At 30.7% G+C, this 14,314-nt stretch overlaps 1 protein-coding gene across 1 annotated transcript in view; it reads left to right on the forward strand.

Annotated features, from left to right (window-relative positions):
• Positions 1-10,463: 10,463 nt before the first annotated feature.
• Positions 10,464-14,314, forward strand: part of LOC143085374 (glycine receptor subunit alpha-2-like) — a 50,119-nt gene continuing 46,268 nt past the window's right edge. Inside the window, exon 1 of the mRNA XM_076261662.1 lies at positions 10,464-10,575. The gene's annotated coding sequence lies outside the window, so the exon portion shown is untranslated. The remainder of the gene's footprint in view (positions 10,576-14,314) is intronic.

Raw genomic sequence — 14,314 nt, forward strand, 5'->3', positions numbered from 1 at the left:
CAATTTAAAAACATCCTTGAAGATATTTCTCCGCTTACTTGAGGTATTATATCACAGTCAACAATTTATCAATATTAAAATAATAACAGTTTATATGTCCTGCTTTGTCTCAATTATGTTTTTCTGATCAAAACCGCAACTCATTTATTATATCATGTTGTTGCTTGTTAAAACCAATAGATGAATTCCTGACAATACATTATCAATCATTCTAACATATTTCAAAGAAAGTTTTCCATCACCTTGTAATAAATTGTACATGTTAATATAAAAAAAATAATTCCCAGTACAATTATAACAAATTTTGTTTTAAACAAATATGGTTATATGAGTTTTAGTTTTTAATTATTCCAAAAGTTATTTTTCTCAATTGAATTGATTTATATTTTACAAGTGGAGGCTTTTTATTTCTTAGAATAAGTATGTCTTGTTTTAAATCGCTCCCAACAGTACGTCGAAAGGACATCCTCGTGTAGATTTATAATCGGACAATTTAAAAACGGTTTGTTATAATAGTTATCAAAAGTACCAGGATTATAATTGTATACGCCAGACGTTCGTTTCGTCTACATAAGACTCATCAGTGACGCTCAGATCAAAATAGTTCAAAAAGCCAAATAAATACAAAGTTGAAGAGCATTGAGGACCCAAAATTCCAAAAAGTTGTGCCAAATACGGCTAAGGGGTAAGAAAATCCTTATAAACCTTATCAGTACCGACGAAATGTTTATAATACAGACAAACTTAAACTGTGTGTTTCACAGGATACATGTGACTACCATCATTGCTCTTGACCATTGATCCAATACGACAAAAAGTTACGAGTTTTGCAAGCGAATATATAATTGTCAACAGATGATTCAATATAACTAATACCCTTTTACCATTAAGATGTAAAATGGTACGTATCTTGACACGTGAAGGTCAAACTGAAATCTTTAATATTGTTCGTTATAACGGTACGTTTCTTGAAACGTGAAGGTTAAACTGAAATCTTTAATATCGTTCGTTATAATGGTGCGTTTCTTGACACGTGAAGTTCAAACTGAAATCTTTAATATTGTTCGTTATAATGGTACGTTTCTTGACACGTGAAGGCCAAACTGAAATCTTTAATATTGTTCGTTATAATGGTACGTTTCTTGACACGTGAAGGTCAAATTGAAATCTTCGATATTGTTCGTTATACAAATTATCATAAATCAATATGTTACGCTGGTAATCTATAAAATATAACGTGTATCTCTCAGTTGATACAGTCTTTGTAAGCTTGGTTTTTCTATGCCTGCAATAAATATTTTGCTTAGAAGAAATTTTATATCGGAGCTGTTATGAAAATAAGTTTAAAACATAAAAAATAACGTAACATCATAATCAATGATATGTCTTTTTTTCATTAAGAATTTGTTATTTTCAAAAATAAACTGAGAATACCAAAGGAAGAAAAAAATAGACAAACAATATCACACAAACAAACATCAAAGGACACTAAAGACTATACAACACACACCAAACCAAACAAAGTGGATGATCTTATGTGCTCAGGATAGATTGGCAATCATTTGTGGTTAAGTGAAAACAAATAGTTATTATCTGGAAACTCGTACCTTTAATGCAAATTTCATCTTTAAAACTAATATTATTTATGATAAACAATTAATAATAGAACAATACAGACTTAAACACATTTGAATAAACTCCAATCGGAATCCACATTATCTCAGCATATATGACACAATCTTAAATGAGACAATTGGTCAATTACAGATCTCGATTTAAACGCCGTTACAATGTGTGGTCAGTGAATTGATATACAAAAAAATCAAGTCAATCAACAAACGCCTGATGGTGACAGTAAGTTTTTAACATGTTTGATAGTATAGTTTTCTGTAGTTCTGCCTCATACATACAAATGTAGGTGCAATCTTTTTTCGGGCAGACACCTTTTAGATCAGAACTGTAAACATGTACATAGTAAACAAACACCGGCCTAACAGTTTAACGTACAATAACATTGATGAAGGTAGTAACTGATGGAGCAAAGGTTATGTTGCTGCTAAGATATAAAAGTTGGCAACTGTGTGATATGTGAGAATCTTGATGAAATCAACTGCATATGAATATAAAAACAAGTCTGCGTGGAGGCGATTGTTATAAGACCCTTATAATCTGCATGGTCATGGACTGCTATTATTTATAATATACGGTTTTTATATAAAGTTATTTCACCTTTGTATCCGTATAATACACTTATGTTTGTTTTCTTTTGTGTAGAGGCTTTCAAAAATATAAAAAGGACAAAAACTTAGAAAATGTCTTCTGCAAAAAAAATCGTAGATAAAATAGTCGTCTTATTGAATGGTTCATTTCGCAGCACGTGAGAACAAATTAAAACATGATTCTAGTTGTCACATTGTTGTTACGCAGACGTCATATAATATCTCTAGTTATTGGCAAAGACATAATCACACCTCTGAAATAAACAGGGGAAATCCCTTGCTATGGATGTTGGCAGGTAGTGTGCCTAATAGTAGAATTAATGTGCCAAACATTGCAAGAATGTATTAAAAAAAAAGTTTTTCTGAGATGTCTATAATTACAACTGTTTAATCTTCGGGATATTGCAATTGTTTCAGTACACAGTGATCATCTACCTCAGACTAAACCACCATTATATGAACTATTTTATCAGTTGCTTCTAATTATTTCAGCTTTATAACTAATGTTTCAGAATCTCCAGTATGAAGGCCTCTCATATCAGAGAAAAGTCGCTATTTGTAAAAATGCCAATCTAGTTTTACAAATTTATTGCAGATAAACATTATTACAAATGTGATTTAATAGATTCAGTCAGACCAATGCACGAAGAAGGAAAGTTATCAAGCTTTCATAGAAATTATTTGCACTTGGTGTACAAATAAACTGTTCTATTTAGATTTTGTTCAAAGCATTTTTGTAATTTAGGCAAAATGTAGAATGTCGTATCCAAATAAATACACAACATTAACAAAATGCTTCCATGGTAGTGTTAACTAGATGTCAGTTAGATAATAATATATTACATGTGCAAGCATTCCTTAAATAGTTGCCGATTGTTTTAATTCAACTTAGCAGGATAAAAAGTACAACTGTACAAACACGACATTTTACAAGATTCGCGATTTTAGATGTATTTACTAAATTAATATGATAGCTCCTCTGTTATCGAGGTTCCGAATCCCAGTCATGAATTAGTAAATGTCTTGACTTAATCATTAGATATTAGAAGATATGGTATGAGAGCCAATAAGTGAACTCTCCATCCAAGTCACAATTTGTCAAGGTAAAACATTTAAAGTCAATGCATGTCCTTCAACACGGAGCATTGGCTCACACCAAACATCAAGCTACATGTATATATGGAGCCAAAATTATTGTCTAATGTAAAACCATTCCAACGAGAAAACCAGCTAACATATCTATATAAAAAAACAAGGAAGCGAGAAACATTTAAGAACCACACCAAACCAACTAGAACCACTGATCAAAAGGTTCACTTTAAGTTTGTATTTGCCACTTTTCCGCTAAACATGCAGGATCTAGGGGTCTAATCGAAGATTCGGAAATGTGACCAGGAGGTATGACGAAATTTTCTGCAGACGTTTTACTCAAAACATATAAATGTTTGATATTCATAACCCGACGAAGAGGACAAATCAAGGTAAACAAAAACACTAACATATAGATTGAGCATTATTTTCCACTCAAAGGTAGAGAGATTGGATGCATTGAAATATCAATGTTATCCTGTTTATACATATACCAACCAATGCAATGTATAAAATTTATTGATTTTCTGTGGGGTGGATAGGGGTACTCTGTGTGTATTATTGACAACAGGTTCGTAGAACCAAATCTTCCGACAATAATATTGTGTCAATGTGTTCGGACGATTATTATATTGACAAAAGGATACCATTTTCTGCAACATGTTGTTTACATTAGAAATGGTTGGTTGTGCATTTCTACTGGTAAACATAATGTTAAACTTGTAATATCGAATATGAAATGCTTTAACTGTTATTTGTCTTGACAGTTACTGAAAATATTTTATAGTGGATTGGGAAACAAGTTTTGCAACTTTTTTTTTATATAAATATTAATCCTTTTCCACTTTGCGGGTGCGAGTGCTGCCTTGTAGTGGCATTAGCCTGCTCTTTTTACGAAATCTACAAGGTTGTCTTTAACGTGCAAGAGATGTGGATCTCTCTTAACACGGGCCAATCATTTATCGTCCCTTTCCGACGGACTTTCATCGTTTTCTCAAGACCATACTCGCAAATGTTGTCAAGAGATAGCCGAAAATTTAGTCCCTGAAATTTTCATCCTAGAACGGGAATCGAACCAGGGAACCTTTGTGTTAGTAGTCCGATGCACTAACCATTACATCACGGCTATTCTACATTATCGATTGCAAATAATGCAGATACATTGTAAAATACGTCAGGAAATAATGAGGCGGATCTTGTTGACATCACATCATTCTATGCCCAAAAAAAACCAAAGAGATCATCATGCAATTACCTATGTTCGAAAACGTTCAATGCATATGTTAGTATTTTGTTTATGTGAGACACTTAAGATTGACGTTTACATATCTCCTTATTGTGTTAAATGTATCATTTTATTATATCATTTAGTCTGCAAAATTGATAAATATAATTCGTTTTTATGTCCAGGGTTATAATTGTGCTCTTGGCAGATTTGTTTGGTTTTTTTTGTTTTTTTTTGTAAGTGTTTGGTAGATTGTGATAGTGGCATACATGCTCGAGCTATATTTTGTTTTCTCTCGCTTGCAATGTTTTACAAAAGTCAACTCGGGTCTTTTATGGCTGGCTATCCGATTTGGACTGTGCTATATTGATGAAGGTCTGTCTGTGACCTATAATATAGTTGAAAACATCTAGTCCCTTTGGTCTCTGTTGACCAGTTTTCTACTTGTCAATTCTACCACATCTTCGTATTTTTTTAAAAATCAAGAGAATTCCTACGATACAGTGATTATTCAGAAGAAACAAACCAGGGTAAATGTGTTTATATACAAGACTTTAAGTTATCTTATAATGTCATAATACCAAGTGATACGCGCTAATACAATACATATTTAATTATTAAATATCTTAATACGTTATTCTCTTATTCACTCTTCTGTGATGATAGTAAATGATCATTTACGTAATATTGATCACTTTATTATCTCCAATAAACAATGCTTTATAACACGTTGTATTATTATCGAAAGAACTTCTATTTATCATCTTAATTGTTTTGCCGGCGAAGAAGTGTTTCAGCAAAACTAAGTGAGAGTTTCCTTCTGTAGAATTATTGTACAGAACATGGTTTATGACTTCCTTGTCAATTACGAAGTGTGAAACTTGTAGCAATTTTGCTTATCAAATATATATTATTAAACAAAACACTCTTTAGGATACCACTTGAGATTTTGGACGCAATCTTTTCGTGTATCTTTGAGAACTTGAATTACTTTGGTATTGTGTAACATGAATTATAAATGAGTCTAAGTACAATGAACTTGTGAAAACTCATGAAAGATGTAAATCATTTTCAGACATTATAATCCTATTAAGTGCTGTAGAAAGGAGACTGCTTAAGGATGTACTTAGGTGAGGTTAGGTAAAAATTAATAAATCAAGAAAATAAAATTGATACTATAAGCTGGTAAATCAATAAAGGATAAAGATAAGCTAAAATATTGATAGGTCATGGACCTCCTTATCGAGATATTTGAGATTTAAAATATGGCGGGAAAAGACTGACTTGAACTTTTACCTTATATTTGCATTGGTATTATTTGGGCTCAAAACAAAAGAAAAAAAATCAAGAATCTTCTAAAATTTTGGTAAATGACCTTTCATGAGCTACATGTATCAAGTCTTATATGAAAAAATAAATGGGTGTTATGGGGCACAATATTTTACATTGTATTGTATAGACAAACACCAAGGAGTCCGAACATTTGACACAAATTCCAAAACCTCACCTAAGTACATCCTTAAGTCTCAATCCTTGTGTCAATTCGTCATTTCTTTTTTTTTCTCTCAGGTTACAGGGTTTGAGAGTTTCTGATGAAGGCAATTCTAGTATAGCGATTTTAACAAGATATATATTTCGACTTAAAAATGATACTGTAGACTAGCGTGGAGTTGATTAACAACGCATATCGAATTTTCGGCACTTGTTATCAAAAGAACAGATATTTTGTGTTTCGTGTTCGCTTTGACTTTTACTTTCTGTATTTGCTCTAAGTGAAGGCTTTTAGTAGTAACAGAAAATACTGTAGGATCGTAATTCACAACAGTAAAAGAAGAAATTTTTAATAGGTCCCTTTTAAAATACTGATTATCGGATCGTATGAATACTAAGGTCCTTAACACGAACCCGAAAGACTATCCAGCCAAATTTTTACATCGCGTATTGGTCATTGTCCGAAAATCCAAAACATCCTAATTGCTTTTTGCATTGTAGAAAAACAAATTTGTGAGGGGCGTATTTTCCTGACGTTCTTAGCATTGTCAACAATGATATGAACATTTCGAGGAACGTCAATTAGTATATGAAAAAACAACAAAGTTTTATTAGTATAACTGTTTTTGTAAAACAAAACAAAAATGCTGAAATAAATCAAGACTTTTCACATATTCTGTGGGTATGATTTGATACTGGCAGTATTATAACTAATTGTCAAATACGATAGTGCAGAGCTGAGATAAAGTTGGCGCTCCTGACTCGAAAGCACATTAATAAGTATGTCTATAGAGGTGTTGTTTTCAGTGAATGACAAAACGAACTACTCACGTTTAATTCTGAACTGCGAGAATTGTTAATGCATATTTCATGTTTGAACCTACATGAAAAACATATTGCTGTAATTGTTGTAGCAAGTTATACATTTGAAGACGATATCAATACCAATGAATAATCCGATGTGCAAGAATTTGTTTGTCGTTTTAATGCGAAACAAGAGAGGAAAAGAGATTAATATCTGCTGCATTAATTATAAAAATATTTACTCAAACAATTATTTTATTAACACGAATAAATTGTTTCCTTTGATCTTTTTTTATATATCTTCAGTCAGGATTTGTTATACCAGTGTTATTTTACTTCAAAATCAATTTCAGACATACGCTTTATATCAGAAAATAAATAGTGGTATGGTGTGTTTGTGTCTAACGTCGTATGCATGGTTAATTGGTATATACGGTACTTAAGAGCATTGAAGTAAGTTCGCTAAAAACGGTTTACTTTACCAATAATGCGATTTTATATCTTGTTGTATCGTGTCATGCTTTTTGAATATTGCAATGTCTGTATTATATCCACTTCTTGATATTTCAAACACTTAGTCTAGTTTTTAATAGTATATATCAATATGCCAAATAAATCAGATGTAGAAATATTACTACACGACGTGAATGGTTAATATATCTAAAAGGCCCAATTGAAAAATAAACACAAATTAAAGTTGTATTTTACATATCCTATAAATACCCTAAAACTTTTTCACTCTGCAATACGTAATAATTTTTCAATTTGTAAGTATGAATGTTCGAGTAATAGCCCCTTATGTGTGGTCAGATTGTGTAAATAGATCGTATTATTATCAAAATCCTAATCTACAAAAACAATAAACAGCATATTATCACTTAGTAATCTTGTGATTGATAAAAGTAAAAGCTGCACATCTAATGCGTTTATAGTGAATATGAAAAATTCATAGAAACGTATTCTTTCCAACTCACTGTTCCTTCAAAGCTTTGAGTTTTTTGTCCGATTTTGAATCACTTTGTAATAATTGTTATATTTGCCATTTCCGTATTCCGTCATCAGTCGTTGCACTAAATAAGATTGCTGAGGCAAAAACAAAGTTGAGGAATATTTCTATTGATGGTACTGTCTGGAGGGGTTTTTTTTGTGTTTTTTTTTATATATTTTGATTTCATCTACATGATAACACTGAAGCAATTTAAATTTATTTAACTTTGAGATTTAATGTGTAGTTTCTGTTTCATGGGAATATGGACTTGGGCTAGGTAAAACCTTTTTGGAAATTATATTTCAAGACTGTTTTCTCTGAAAGCCCACAGATAAGCAGCACCAGCCTTCAAATATTTTACCTATGGAAGGTCTTCAGCTACAACAATACAATATATCTTTTTAATCTAATGATGCTGTATGACTGTTTAATGCAAGTACTGGTTGTTTAATTAGTCACTTTTAAGAAATGATGATTTAGATACCCTCTCATTTTGTATTGATTAAGTGGCACATATGGTGTCAATGCCTTCTCGTATATTCAACAGAGCCTCATGGGAAATTACTTTTCACAGTTAATAGATAGTCTTGTAGAACAAAATAAATGTTTGCTTCGATTAGAGATTGTTATATCATTTTGATTTTTTGTTTTCTTAATAAATTTTAACTGTGAGTGATCTTTAAGTTTGCACAGTTTTGGAAATAAATGTTTAATTTTGATCTGTTAATTCATTTTTTAATTGTTAGATACCTACAGGTTTCCAAAATTTTGCTACGAATATAACTCTAAAATACTATGTGAACTTTCTGCATAAAAAAACGTTTTACTAATACAATTTCAACGCTACGACAAGTGGATTGGGGTCTGCTAAGGTATTGCTATCCATGATAGCTGTTTCATGTGTAGTGAAATGAAACAGCTTTGAAAACTTTATAGCTTGCTGTTTAGTGTGAGTCAATGTTCTGTGTTGAAGACCGTACTTGGACCTATAATGTTTTACTTTCACAAATTGTGACTTTGATGGAGAGTTGTCCTATTGGCTCACATACCACATCTTCTTATATCTATTGTCAATTAGTAAATGCTTTTTACTTGCAAAAAGACGTAAAAAGTATTACGTTCCAAAGATTATTGCAGATGTGTAGTTTTCAGGCGGGTTTTTTTTTGTGTCCTCACAGTGTTTGACAATTTTTGAATTTCTAAATTTAAAATCAATATCCACCGGTTTTATACAGATTTTCAAAATGTTTATAAGGTACATCATATTTTATAGTAGTATTTAATGAGTTTGTTATACTGCAAAAATAAAAAAGCATGTCTATTTGAGCGTTATAAGGAAGTAAACAATCAAAGTGATGTAAAAAACATTATTTTATTCGGGTGCATTTAATTGGAGTTGGTGGGTAATTTCGTTTATTTTTTTGTTCGGTAAAACGATTTAACCTTATATAACTTTATGCTGAGTCTGTCCGTGAAACCATTTTAAAAATCCTCCCAAGCCACCGCATCGTGTTCTTTTACCTCTAAATATTTAATCTTTCTTCAAGTTATTGGTTTATATTCTTCATTGTAACCATACATTAGTGTATTAATTTATTTGCAAATAAATAAATGGTCTCATTCGTTAGTATATGATCTGGTAGCTATTTAGAATTTGTTAACTCAAATTGTGTGTCAACTTATATTTGTTCCTTGTTGTTGGGAGGTTGTTACTTTAATGTTAAATGTGGGTAGTCACTGTGACACTTTTGTCATCAAACACTATAATAGATAATCTTGAATGTTTTAATATTTTTTTCTCACATGAGTCGGCAGCTTTCGTATACACTTACTATATCGATATTTGCTTCATTCTACAACAGATTCTTTAATAGAAATTGGAGGATTATTATCTCAGTTAAATCATGTTAACAAGAAACAAACAATGTTTTATGTTTTAAAGATTAATATTTCCTTAAACTTAATGTATTTTGGGTATACATGTATAGGCAATAATTTTGCTTTCTGATTTTCATTATTTTCAGCATGACAGTTACAATGTATGACGACTTAATTTATATTTGAATCGCAAACGACACAATTATCTTTAAAAAAAAAACCAATAAACAATCATTCACTGATAATTGTGTATGACTTTTCAAAACAATTTACATATAGAAAATTTGTATGGCTTAATTGCACAAATTCCATTGGAAATGTTACACTGTTGAACATCTACTGATAAAACGTTTTGGCCCTCAACATGCATGAAATTTTGCCACTGGCAATAAAGTAAACAAAATTCTTTAATCAAGTATAATGGAATGCTCATACAACCAACTATCGTACATACACTGTTTCTGATAGATTCTGATGTGACTAAAAGATTTGATTGGCGAACAATTATCATAAGCATTAAATCCGCTGGATTTTTTACAATAGTGAAACATTTGTAGAATAGTGTTAAATAAAATCATTAAACCTCAGTCAACACAGATGTACTATAAATGTTGGTTTTTTTTCTCGCTAGTCAAGGTAAAGAATTGATTACATACAACAATTAATTGATATTTATCCAACAGTCTAGAATACAATAAGTATAATTGCTTTCAGACGCACGTGTTATTTATGTCCTAGTGACCAGTGATGTCTTATGTATTGTGTGAAGAATTGCATATTTATAGGTAAAGAAACGTCGGATTGTACAAAATTATGTCATTATTTTTATTCACTGTGGATTGACGTGAATTTTTAAATCTACACTTTAAAAAGGTAAAAAGGTAAGATTTTTTGGCTTTTGTTTTATTGACTTATCGTGGTACACAAAAAGTTTGTAAACAAGATTTTTTTTCTTCGAATGAGTATATCACGTTTCGAAAATTGCTTTCAACGTAAATAGGATAAGAAAAGTGTCAAGTCATAGCAAATTACAAAAAGATCAATAACAGCTGTACATTTTAAATGCATAAGGCTATTTAATATATGGAATCAACTTTAAATGCACTAAAACATATCTAACTTCAACTAATAATAACCTTGATAGTTTTGAGTTTCGTAGATTTCAAAAACCTAAAAATCAATCACAACTTTCTATATTGAACAATAATATTGCCATCTTCAACGAGAAAACATTAAGTTATTTGCATGTGTCGATCATAATAACGACGGTCAATATGTTAGATAAATGATAAAAAAAAAAATTAAAATGTCATGACTTGTGGGGATTTAACCACAAAAGACAGAAAGTTCAATATGAAATAATGGTCCATTAAAGTATTTTTTACAATTTTTACATCGACAATATTATACAACATCAGGTTTTATTTGTTTTATTTATACAAGATAAACTTAAACAGATGTACATGCATGAAATATTAATGTACTATTATAGGGACAATAATTAGACTGTCCTTCACCTGAAAGATGTTTGTCAAATCACGGTGTCATCTATTTTATCTCAAATTGGACATACAGCCAGAACAAGCTTTGTCTTTTATATATTTCTCTTTTCTACCTCGTAGCATTGCATAGTTTGTCAACAAATATAATCAATATTTGAACATCTGGTACAGCTGATTCCCCCAGATGATACAATGTCTGACCTTGCTTTCACATTGCAGTAATGATCTTACAGCTTCTTTTCGTGGTTTACCCCATAGTATATACAAATGAGCATAACTTAGCAGTTGATATGTTGGTATAGAATTTGTTTTCTTTCCGTATTCTACATTTTTCTATCTGTTGTCGATAAACAAGTAAAAAGTCGGGGATGTAGAATCATTAAGTAACTGCTTTTAACTTCGCTATATGAAACATATGTATGTCCAAAGTAACTATTGTTGTCAATGAAAATATGTTATCAATGATATTGACAGCAGATCTTTCGTTTAAACCAATTCTCAAATTGTCTATTCTCTAGTCGAGTTATAGTTGAATCATATACATAGTACTGGTATAGACACTTTTGCATTGTCGAAGACTAATTTGTCATCTTGATCTTTACTGCTATCATTATGTTTCCTGTCAACAAGTATACCATCGATATACACATCACATTATTCTATTTGCATTCTTATGTATAATCACCGTAATCATTATTACCGCACAGGAGAATGACAAAATGCAAATCAACTCAATGACCTAAATAAATAAACATTTCATTAACGCCTAATTCTTCAAAGTTTCTCTTGTGGATTTAGTTTTCAATTATTTTGCCTCGAGCATCAATGACGAGAAATTAGTTCAAGAAATGCCCATCTTGTGCAGTAAACTGGTTGTTTTTTCTTCAACCATGCATCTACATGTTATATTGTTATGAATAACACATTATTCATCTTGTTACATCTCTATCGTAATTGCTTAATATATATATGATACATAGAATACATCATGTACATGTACAGTATTATACTGCAATCAGCTATTTTACTATACAGATAAAGCTATACGAAAACGGCACGAAACGGGAAAATGCTCGGTAGAACCTCGCATTTCCCCCGTTTTTAAGCCTCATACAAATAAATTTCATATTTCAAGACACTATACATATATTGTCTAATTATAAAGCATGTTTTTCGTACCGTTAATACTCCAGAACTTTACAATGAAATAGAAGTCTTTTATTGGTCGTTCTAAGTTTTTTCTTGTTAGCAAGTAGTAAAGATATTGCAATATCTTGGGGGATTTCTTCCGACGAACAGCAGTGATATATATATAGAGATATATAATGGCAGATGCAGTTTTGACTTATTTCAAATTGTAGATAAAATAACTGTATTAAATAATTATCGAAATACTGTAAAAATCAAGTGTTAATATTTTGACAGTTTCGTTTTAATACGAAAGTTGAGTGTTTTTAATGGCCAGGATATTGGAAACTTAACAAATCAATAGTCTTCAAACCGCAGTTGCTAAAACATACTGACAGTATTATTATCCCTTTGTTTCTAATAAAGATAACACGAAAGATCCTAACAGTTAAAGAATCCATTTCAACTGCTTTTAGCGTAAATGGAATACACTTTCAATATTTATTAATAATCCCTAGATACTTATTATAACATTGCAGCTAATACAGATACTATTATTACATAATCGTATATAGAACAGACATACACTTATAGAATCGTGATCTTCACGAACATATGCACACGATAGATAGTCATGTCGTGTATGAAATAGTTGTAGTTATGCGGTTCTAAATAAATGAAAAAAACAACAAAAACAAACAAATGAAAACTTGAATGATAAACAAGTATATACCTCTTTGGTAAAACGATCTCTTTTGTTTGTCGATGAATAACCTCCTCTTTCACTGGGTGCATGACATTTAAGCAAACCATTTTAAAATACTAGGAGATATTTTAGCGCAGACACTAGAGCTCATTTTTATTACACAGTCAGGGGACTTACTTTATAAAATCACTTCGAAATCACTGATTCAAGTAACATTTTGTCCACAAATGTTGGAAGTAAGATTAGTCTTTTATTAATAATTTTCTATTGAAGTATTTCAAATAAACCACATAGTCTAGACTAATAGCTTTAAATTTACAATCATAATGCTTAAGAGACTTATAATTATTAGCATCCGTGTTGAAAAGAAGATCTTTTTTTTTCAAAAACATCACTCCTTTAAGTATTATTATTGAAATAATCCCCATTAAATTCAGCACCCCCGAAGATTAAAATTTTATTACAGAATCTGTATAAATGAAACCTTGAATTTCTCAAAAAAAATACTGCCACTGCCGAAATATCTATTAAGAGAGTTCAGTTCATATCTAAAGCCTAAATTAAAGCATTGTTTCAACAAATATAGAATGTACAGCTAAATGATTGCATCAAATGCATAAACATTGCTACTTAAAAGAAGCAAAAGGTTTATTTTCTTTTAAATTAATTTTTACTAATTATAAAACCTAATTCAAAACCTAAAAGTTTGGTAAATTTACAAAATAACAAAATCTCAATTTGTAACTTTTTTTTTTTATAAATCACATATTTTAGTAATTACATTTGTATCATAACTGGTAAAGCGGTCATTTATTTCTCTGCTCATACTTTCTCTGTCTACCTTCGACGTGAAAAATGACAATCCTTGACAATCAGGATTATAGTTGGAGACATCTCTCAAACGTTGAGAGTCATGTGTCGGACCCAATTCGCTACACATCTTGACAAAGTGATGAATTATTTAACCGAAACAACCATCAACTTATGTTCCTTATGGGTGAAAAAATCAGTCAATTACATCTGTTTAAGAAATATTTACCTCCAAACAGCTTAACCAATTGCGCATCAAAATAGTCATATAGTATCTTAGTTTTAATGTGAAATGAACATTATTATTTTGTGTATAGACAGTAGTGACTAAAGATACATGCAGAAATTAGACACACAAAAGCATAATTAAAACGTGTCAATATTCGTTCTTAATCTCATATACATGAAAAAATTTATATTCTATTGATTTTGAAATAAAGGATTATACATCAAATAAAGCTACGTATTGATATT

Source organism: Mytilus galloprovincialis, chromosome 8 (assembly GCF_965363235.1).
Source record: "Mytilus galloprovincialis chromosome 8, xbMytGall1.hap1.1, whole genome shotgun sequence".
NCBI classification, from domain to species: domain Eukaryota; kingdom Metazoa; phylum Mollusca; class Bivalvia; order Mytilida; family Mytilidae; genus Mytilus; species Mytilus galloprovincialis.